Below are 9,848 nucleotides of genomic sequence, written 5' to 3' on the forward strand. Positions count from 1 at the left end.
TTGTCCCTTTCATGCAGTCGAGGCACAGGGCATTTCTACCAAATAACTAGATCATGGCCAAGCCAGTGTCAATAGTGCAGAGTTTGCATACGTAGTCTCCCAGCTTTGTAGGGTTCTATAGTTTAGTGATGCACTCTAATCAGTATGCCTCCATATAATCAGTCTGATGATGATACACGCACAAGATAATACAATAATTGTTATATTATACTAAAACTGGTCAGTAAAACTACTAAAACTGGAGCACTATCTAGCAAGGCTAGAAAGACTCGTCAAAATGCACTTGTTGGCTATTAGTAGTTTTGTAGATGAAAAAGAGATGATCGTAAATGTCATTTTTATATGAGTTGTTGGTGCTTGCTCAAGAAGACAACTCCAACTTTGAAGCTATTTAGCTTCCTAGTTGAATAGTATCTAGATGAATTGTTGAGTCAAGCACTGAGCTAATACAGGAGTGCATTGAGAGCGAAGCTCACAGATGTAGTGACAAGGATAGATGCTCTCATGCTGAGGGAATTTCCGGAAATTGTGGTAAAAGACGAAAGTTGCTGCTAAAAATTTTCACATGCATGCTACTTTCAAGTTGCAAACATTTAGTGCCTCTGAATACAACTGCTGATGTGTGTTTAAGAATGTATGGTGCTTGCTGAGATGTTGAAACTGTATGCTGTCATTTATAAGAGGAAATTTCTGCCATGGTGTTGAAGGCAGAGGCTACCACGGTGTTTAGTGGAGAATGCTGCATGCTGCTCTTATATTGTGGGGTGACATCAAGTCTGCCTAAATGCCAACTTCACCATCTACGAGTATAACATGAAATAGGAGACAACATAATACACTTAACTTACTAAAAATCAGAGAGTAGTTTTGTTAGACTGAAGAATGGAAGGAAAACTCAAAACTGCGGGGTGTAACAGAATGGTAGTTATTTACAGATATATGTGAGAACACGCATCTATGCCTACAGTTTGTAAAAGAAAAGGGATGATGACTCCAGACTTTTCATAAGATGTGCCTAAACACCCTTTGTCTCCTTGATTTGGGGTTGCCTCTGCAAGTCTATTTTTCAAATCAAGGTGGCATCTAATTAAAGGTTTCACGGTAAGCATGGCTGCACGCTCTAAAATTATATTGTAAATTCATAACATGAGTGGCTTCATCGCATATCGCATCAACATTAGTGATTTCAATTTCAAAACTTAATTGCTGCTAGTGTCGACCCAGTGCATTAAAGAGCCAGCATGACCAGACAGTGATACTGAGGCTAAGAGACCAGCTCGGATAACTTGGAAATCGTCTAACCTTGTTTATGATATCTTCCAAACCAAATAGAAAATATTGTAAAAAAACTGCTGGTTCTCTTTACACTCCACAAGACAGTCGAGCAATAAACACACAAAGTGTTACCCATCAACAATATATACATGCATATTTATTAAATATACTGTATATAAGAATAGATGGATGACAGGTAATAAACCAAGAACATACATTTTTTTAGAAGTACAAACACTTTTATACGCTTTCTTCTTTGTTAGGCTTTACCCGCTTTCAATGTATTTTTTGCTCAGTTCCTCTAGATACGAGCTCCTCCGGTGGCATCGCTGTCTTGGCTGGTATTGGCCGCTTCCTAAAGAGGAATTGAGCTCTCTCTGTTGTGTTGGGCTTGACAGAGCCATGCCAACTCAAGGCCAGTTTGAGACTCTCAGCCGGCGCTTTTCCTCTGTGCTTGTAGTAGTAACAGCCAGGGCCATCGGCTCTTTAGGGGAGCTGTCGGCCACAGTCAAATTTGGTTGGCATGGCAGCACTTCAAGGTTGACCCTACACCATCTAGCGCACAGAAACAATCTCCAGCAAGCCTGGTCAACCAGATACTGCGCCATGGGCCATCAGCTGGTCTTGAGAGATGTGTCATAAGTGATACAGCAGACATACACAGCAAAATTCTGCAACACCTGCTGTTTGTTCCTGCTCACCCTTATAGTTACTCCATATACACTGCAGGTGCCAGACTTTTTAAGTGCATCTTCCACTCGCTTCATTGTGCTACTGCTGACGGAGCGCTCAGTATGAGTTACCTTTTTCTTCTCAATTCGTATCTTGGCCTACTTAATTGGTAGCTTCTGTAAAGGTGGCTGTAAGAGTCTGCCAACCGAACTGTCTCGGTCGCAGTCACGCATTATACCTGAACAGGCTTGTCCAACTCAGCTCTCTCCACTTCCTCAACCCAGTCGAGGCATTGTTGAATTTCTAATGATGTCTTGTTGAGTTGACTCGCAGGCATAATTTTAAAAGGCACAATGTCGGTGGGTATTGCTAATGCAAGTTGCTAGGGAGCTCAAAAGTACTCTCTGAGGCAGTCGGTCCCATGCTCTGAGGTACTGATGCGGTCTCCTATAATTTGCAGAACATACTGAATACATCATAGCCCCGTAGATACTTCAATTGATCAAATGTGACAAGCAGATTTATTTTTTTACGAGTTGATACTAATAATCAGACCTGTATTCCTATTTGCAAGTTGGGTGTGCAAATGTTAGGCAACTAGTTATGAACGTTTGGAGTTTGGAGGGCGGTGTAAGTTCCCAACGTGGTTCGGCGCAGCGCCCTGAAGCTCTGAACCTTTTTGACATCAACAACCCTCAGAATATCCATGAATGCAATTAATTGTAAGCATCAAAATCTACATAAATATATTGTTTATGGTTCATAGTAGGCAAAACATTTTTTTTATTCAACAAACGATATCAAACTCATGACACTACAGATTTCTGTAAGGGACCTTGACCAAAAAAGAGCAATTACTTCTTTATTGCAATAACTCTTGTTCTGTCAATGTGCCCATGACAGAAATCTTTCACAACTGATTCTATATCTATTTCATCATCTTTATATTTGTGTCATATTAGAAGATTATTTAGCCGAGCCTGCTCCATAGTGCTCCTCGTCGATGTTTTGATTCGTTTCAATGCAGAAAAGGATCACTCACTGCATTAGTAGCAGGCAAAACCAATACTATATTAGTGAGCATGAAAATTAGTGAAAATGCAAGTTTGGGGGTCTTCTTCACATCCCTACTATAAGCAATAAAGTTCAGTTTGCGGGTCTTAATAAAGTCTTACAAGATCACTCATTTGGCAAGCTCACCACGAAAACAATCTAGAACGCTAGTAGCTAATAGATTTTTTATTGGAATTTTCTTCGGTTCTTGGAATTTCCAACATGGAAATTCCACGAGAATGATCATAGACCGCAATTCTTAGTACTTAGCCTCCGAAACTCACTAAAAAGTTGGGGCGGCTCAACCGTCTCGGGGAATATAGACCTGCTAATAATGTTGACTATACATGACTTTTTAGTGATGCAGTTGGTCTTGCCAATTTATTTTTAAAGATGCGGCTAATGCAAAGGTCGCAATGAAATAAGTTAACTCGATAACCTAATTACAGTAGACAGGCAGAATCGTAACTGGTACTGATATGTTTACACAACATCTAGAGGAAACTAATATGACAATATTTCAACTATTCTTACTCCAGTCGTTTGAAATATTTATAATAATGTATCTGTACCTAGATTTAAAGTTTTATCCTAAAACGACAAACAACATCTCAAAAGATAAAAAACATTGATAGTTTCTATTAAAATCTGTTAAAATTTGGCCTAATCACATTTTTAAGCTTGTTTAAGCTACTGTAGCTTGACCCAGTCTGAGAAGTTCTTTTCCCATGTTGTAAATAAAAGTGTCACACAACTCTCGCTTGACAAACATATGTCAGTTTGAGGTTTCCACACTGCGCATATTCAGGTACATGTGTACACCATGGAATCTTTGTGAAATACCGAGATGCTTCTAAATATCCAAATACTGTAAAAGAACCCAAGTAGCCTTTTTCTGTTTCTACTGACTCACTAGTTTTACTATCATTCACTAATTAAAATATTGTTGTGTTCGGGTTGAAGAAGCGACAGGAGTGGTCTCCACATGGGGTGCGATTGGTCAATTGCGTTAGCAGTTCATCCAGAAGCATCAGACTGTCTTTGGTGGCAGCAGTAAAAGCTTCCATGTGCATATATAGCTAGTATCACAATAAACTAACATTTAAATCGATTTTGAAAACTCGCCCAACTTGACACTTAACCTTATATGGAGTTTTTACGTTGTAGGAAGCAAAAACCTCACATAATTTTTTTTACGTTTTCTGGAATTTACGTTATAAGAGGTATACGTTATATGAGTGTCTACTGTACTCTGGCAGTCTAATGATTTGTGAGAGATAAACATGTGTATTAACTATATATACAACTATTACACTGGTAGACTGGCACAGTGGTAGCATGTTGGTCTAGTAAGCTAAATTTTGTGAGTTCCAATCGCATGGCCTGTGATGTTTTTTTCTAACACTCCATTGTAGCTTTGAATAAAGGGACACGGCTGTAAGCTGCAAACACACCAGGTTGTATCTAGTAAGACATCATGCTATGTGGTGCCAATCTGTGCTGGGTGAGTTGATGCTGAGCAATAACCCTAGACTCGCTCAGTCACAGCTTTATCACATGCAATGAGCATTTTGATTGGTTAATTTTCTCTAGCATGCACTGGTCTGGCTGCTAACTTATTGTGTCAATGGCTAGCAACTTACAACTACAACATTTTGTGATTGAAACAAGTTTGAATAAAAATAGCTAAACGAGCATTGAGCTGTTTAAAGATTTAATACGAACAAATTCAGCTCTGCATGAATTATACACAATAAGTACAAAAGTACCCAGTTGAAGACCAACATTTGGGAGTCAATCATTGAGAAAGCTGACCATGTGAAATATGATAAATATTATTTACTAGATTAAAGATTAAAAGCTACAACAAGGTACATTAGATATAAAAAGCTGAAGTTGTTTACATGGTGGTCTAGAAGGCACCATATTTGCTTGTTTATTTGTTAACAACTTCAAAGAAACTGCCTAAACAAAATGTTATTGGCCGCTGGCACATGTGAAGTGTGTTTGGGCACATGTTAGAAACTGCAGCAAAACTCCGTACTCATCATGGTGCCCGTGATAGAATCACCCATGTGCCATTTTATTATGGTAAAGGGTAGCACCCTGACAGTTTGGTGCATCGCAAGAGCTCTTCAGGTGTAATAACTAAATGAATAATTATTCCACAATATGACAATGTGGTGAATTGGCATAGTTGGTGGCATGTTGCTCCACCTAGTCAAAAGCTTTGAGCCCGAATACTGTGGAAAGTCATATTGTTTCCTAAGCTAGTAAGTCTGACATCATACAGATGGAAGGAAAATCCTCTTACTTTAGCAAAGATTTTATAAATTCTACAAGCCACAATAAAACACTCAATGCAATATTGTAATCAATACATTATGATAAACATTGAATAATAATTGTAGAGAGAATGCAATCATAGCAGCAAGTACCTGTAGCAAGATTTTAATAAACAAAAATGCAATTAGTTGAGCATTTGTTTGATTGTCTAATAATGTAAGTGGTAGAAAAAGAATGATAAAATAAATTTGAAACTACAAATGTTAAAAAATATAACAGAAAAGTCCAAATAAATAATTAGCCTGAATTACGGCTCACACAACAAATAATCAATTAAACGGAGTGACTATTAAAAAGTCTGAAAGGCATTCCAACTACATGAATCATATGAATCATTACACACTTCACAACTGCATCGACTTTGGCATACCTTATGACTTTCACATTGTAAGTAATTTTATACACAATTTACCAAAGGGAAGTGACAAACATGTGTTATCAAGCTATGAAACCGGAACCATTGTGACTATCCAACTAAAGATGCACTTCGCAAGGTCAAACTAACAGCTTTATATTTGGGTCTATAACCAGGCTCTGACAGGGAGGATCCACATTAAATGTTGTTATCCAGTGTGACAACATCCTCAGTAGTCTTTATCTGTTGATCAGCTGTAACAGAAGTAGGGATACAGATCAACAGAACATGTCAGAGTTATAACTTCCCCTGTCAGAGTACTCCCTATGGAAAAGCCAACATTGTGAATAACTGGAGACAACTCCTATAGCAGCAATTACTGAATTTCACAACAAATGACAGCTAAAGTAAATACATCATGCTAAGCTTCAATGTAGGCTTATTTAGGTTGGTATGACAACTCCTACGATTTGAGAAAGCTTTAGAGAAAGCAATGACAATGTTTAGTAAAATGTGATTCAGATAAGTGCGAAGGTAAGTGATATAGATAAGGTAGTGATGCAGACTAACAGAACAATCAATTAAATACCTTGTTTTTGTCACTAACAAGTCAGCAATGAGTCAGCAATACCTTATAAATTCATCATATCTAAATAAACATGTTGGTCTGTGATGGTAAAAAGACAACTGACACAATTGTGATGAGTTAAAATGAGCCTATTTGCAACCAATTTAATTTTGATTAAATATTATTTAATTAAAGAGGGCTGAATGTATTCGAGTTTCACTTTTAAACAATGAAGAATGGGTTTCACACTAATGACAGTGTTTAACATAAACAACTATTGTATATGGAGAAAGATATTCCTACTTGTAACAGATAGATGAAAACAACTAGCGTAAATTTACAATACCTATGAAACAATTCTCATAATTCCTTTTTCCGGTAATCCGTAAGTATTTTAAGTCTGATTCATTTCACGAACATGAGTGATTTTCATAATTAACGCTTAGCACTTTTTTTTAGCAGCAATGTAGCAACTTACCCTGCTTATAGTAGTTTTGCGGAACCTCTATAATTTCGAGGTATACAAGGTCTGAAATGTTCATGTTCCTCAAGGACATGGCTGTTCAAACAGAATACCAAATACAGAAATTAGTGATTAAAACATGCTGATCACTGTTGACATACTAATTTGGTTATTTTGTACATCTGAATTAACTAGCGAAAATCGATTGCTAAAGTTGAATCTGTAAGTATTGGAGTTCACGCCCCATCTAAACTCACTTCACTATAATAACTAAGTTATCACGATAGTTGCCAAAAACTGAAACAAAAAAAGAGCAATCTAAAGGAAACAAGGAAATGGCCTATGAAAGTAATGGCATGATACATAATCAACTCACCATTTTGTTATTTGCTGCCTTATGTCATGATTCTGAATACCCTCGGCTGGGTGGATCTGATCAGTGGCAACAAAGGGAGCCATGCAGAGCGATGCAGAACACATCAGTTCATCACTTAAAAATGAAAGACTGTGATATTTACATTGAGCTCCAGGCATAAATGCATTAGACCAAAGAAAGCGAAATATGAAAAACTGAAAATATAGAATTGCACCAATTTTGTGTATTCATGGTACATGCACATTGGTAGCCCTACATTATCTAGTAATTCTTTATTATAAAAATTAACCGGCCTTAAGTACACTGCTGATTTTAAGTGTTTTTTTAAACCTGTCAAAATTAATCACTAAGTATACAATTTATGCTTCCACAACTGGAAACATATACACAAATACAGCTACTTTAATTCTGAGCTCACACTCACTGAGTAGTTATTATATACATATTTAAGCAATCTTTATTGTGGTAATCAATAGTTATATTTTTTCAATGTTTTCTACCAGGTACCCTGCTAGTAAACTAACTAAAAAGCAGTGTACAAAAAAGATCAACACAAAAATATAGTCTAACTGAAAAACTAATGAATAATCTGAATAATTTAATAATGTTGAAACATAAAAAATAACATATGTAAAAAGCAAGTTTGAGGGCTGAAACAAGTATTGTTTAAAGAAACTGTAGACATAAAAGCTCGGTAAAAATAGTTATGCAGATCTTTGACAACGATCATATCTAATAACCTTTCTGCCAAACACAGCTAGCAAAAAAGCTCAGAACAGATTGATTCGACCGTTTGCTTGTATTACCTCTGCAAAAACTAACTAATAACATACTAGCTTAAAGACAGAATAATAGTTTGTATTTTATTTTGTAGCGGTAAATATTAGTTGCCATTATAAAATGAAACCGCGAGAGGGAAAAACAACCATAAAAATGTTAACAGATATGCAGCACTAAAACTTACCTAAACACGTGATAACACATAAATGCATATTTCAACAACCACCGTATGTCAACAGCAACCAGCATTATATATGCATCCTTTTGGTAGGCACCGTAACAAAACAGTTTCCGTCTATGGAACTCACAGAAAAACCTATTTTATTTCACATACTACTATACAGTTACTATATGCTTAATTGTTCGAATTTAGCTTTTGGCGGACCAAAAAAGCTTTCCTTGACCCATCCTTATCCGCTTCCGACTACGCAAGCTCAGGTTTTGTTCGTCAACTGAAGTTGAAGCACGCACTGTTTTACAGAATTCTCTCTCTTCAGTTTCCAGCTCTGAAAATGGCAGGTACGTATCATGTTTGTCCCTCCTCGAGAGGGACAGCATACCCCTTGCCTTCCTGTCAAGGGGTAGTCGAAGGACGAGTTCTTTTATACTCCGAAATCGACATTCTCTTACCTTGACTTGACTCGGTCGATTTGCACCCGACCTAACCTTCGCCCTGTCCTTTCGGAAGGGGATACCCAGGTCGGAATCTCCTTGTCTCACCTTCTTTAGCTCGGAGCACATGCGTAAGCCTCCTTATGAGCTATCGGTGGGATATCTGTTATATCAGAAATACCTAACTGAAAGGTCTCTGTTTATAATGGGTTGTCAGGGCTCTCTTTGATCAAGTTTCCGTACCGCTGTGTCTTGAAACTTGAGAAGGGGGTCGTTACTTTGTTGTTAATGAATATGTCAGGTCCTTCTCTTCTCTTGACAGACAATCAAGAAGCAGAAGACCAGCCTCAACCAGTGACCGTTGATGATGAAAACAGGACAGGGGAAGATGGCAAAGACATGTCCTTGAGGGAGCTGAAAAGGAAGATCTTTGAAGTACTCCCGGATTCCATACTACCCCTCCAGATCACAAAGTAAAGAGGTATGGTAGCTTTTATGTATAGCTAGTTGATATTGGTTATATTCCATGTCGATATCATGATAGATATAGTGGTTACATTGTCTTATTATAGATGTACATGATATATATCTAGTGAATAGATATTTATGAGTACATAATGACATTTTCTGTTCTTGTAGAGCCAAGACTATCGCCGAACAGATGCTATCTCAAGACAGACCACAATATGATTACGATACAGACTATAGTCTGCCCTTGTCTCAGGTCATGACTTCAGCCATAGAAGAGGTCAAACACCAGAAACAAGCCTTCACAGCAAAATATCCCAGAATAAAAGGGTTCCATGTTTCAAACTACCAAGTACAGTGGGACACGCTCAAATGGTCTTACAGCCGCACTGACGAGGACGCTGCACTTCTGGGTAAGGCATCTAACAAGGCCCTCATTCCATGCAAATATATTGAGGAGATGGAAACCCTTACAAGGCAGTTGATGCTTGTTGCTAGCCATTCAAATTGGGTCCTTGGCAGCTCTGTTGCGCTTTTGCAACAGGGTGATACAGATGCAGTCATCAGATCGATTGAGAGCTTATGTCTTGCACAATCCCATACTGCTGCTTTGCTTGCACGCTTACTTGCTAATTTGGTGCATGTCAGGCAAGATCAGTTGGTCTCTACCTCTGCTCTTTCCTCTGCCACCAAGTCTTCTTTGCTAAATTCGCTTAATTCACCACTATTTGAAGGAAAGTTGGCTGATTTGACCTCACAGGATGCATCGACAGCATCCAACAGAGCATTGATATCAATAGTCAAGCAGCAGAAATGGTCACTACAACCAGCTCAACCAAAATCAGAGAAAGAAGGTGACACTGGTAAAAGTATAGTTTTC

General features: G+C 37.9%; 1 long non-coding RNA gene across 1 annotated transcript; it reads right to left on the reverse strand.

The window, feature by feature from the left end:
• Positions 1-5,440: 5,440 nt before the first annotated feature.
• On the reverse strand, positions 5,441-7,230 carry LOC137396983 (uncharacterized). The gene is made up of 3 exons (XR_010978687.1): positions 7,109-7,230; positions 6,748-6,828; positions 5,441-5,955 (listed from the first exon to the last, which is right to left on the reverse strand). It is a non-coding gene; the product is annotated as an uncharacterized lncRNA (long non-coding RNA).
• Between the last annotated feature and the right edge of the window lie 2,618 nt (positions 7,231-9,848).

The sequence above is a fragment of the Watersipora subatra genome, chromosome 5 (genome assembly GCF_963576615.1).
Source record: "Watersipora subatra chromosome 5, tzWatSuba1.1, whole genome shotgun sequence".
Taxonomy (NCBI): Eukaryota; Metazoa; Bryozoa; class Gymnolaemata; order Cheilostomatida; family Watersiporidae; genus Watersipora; species Watersipora subatra.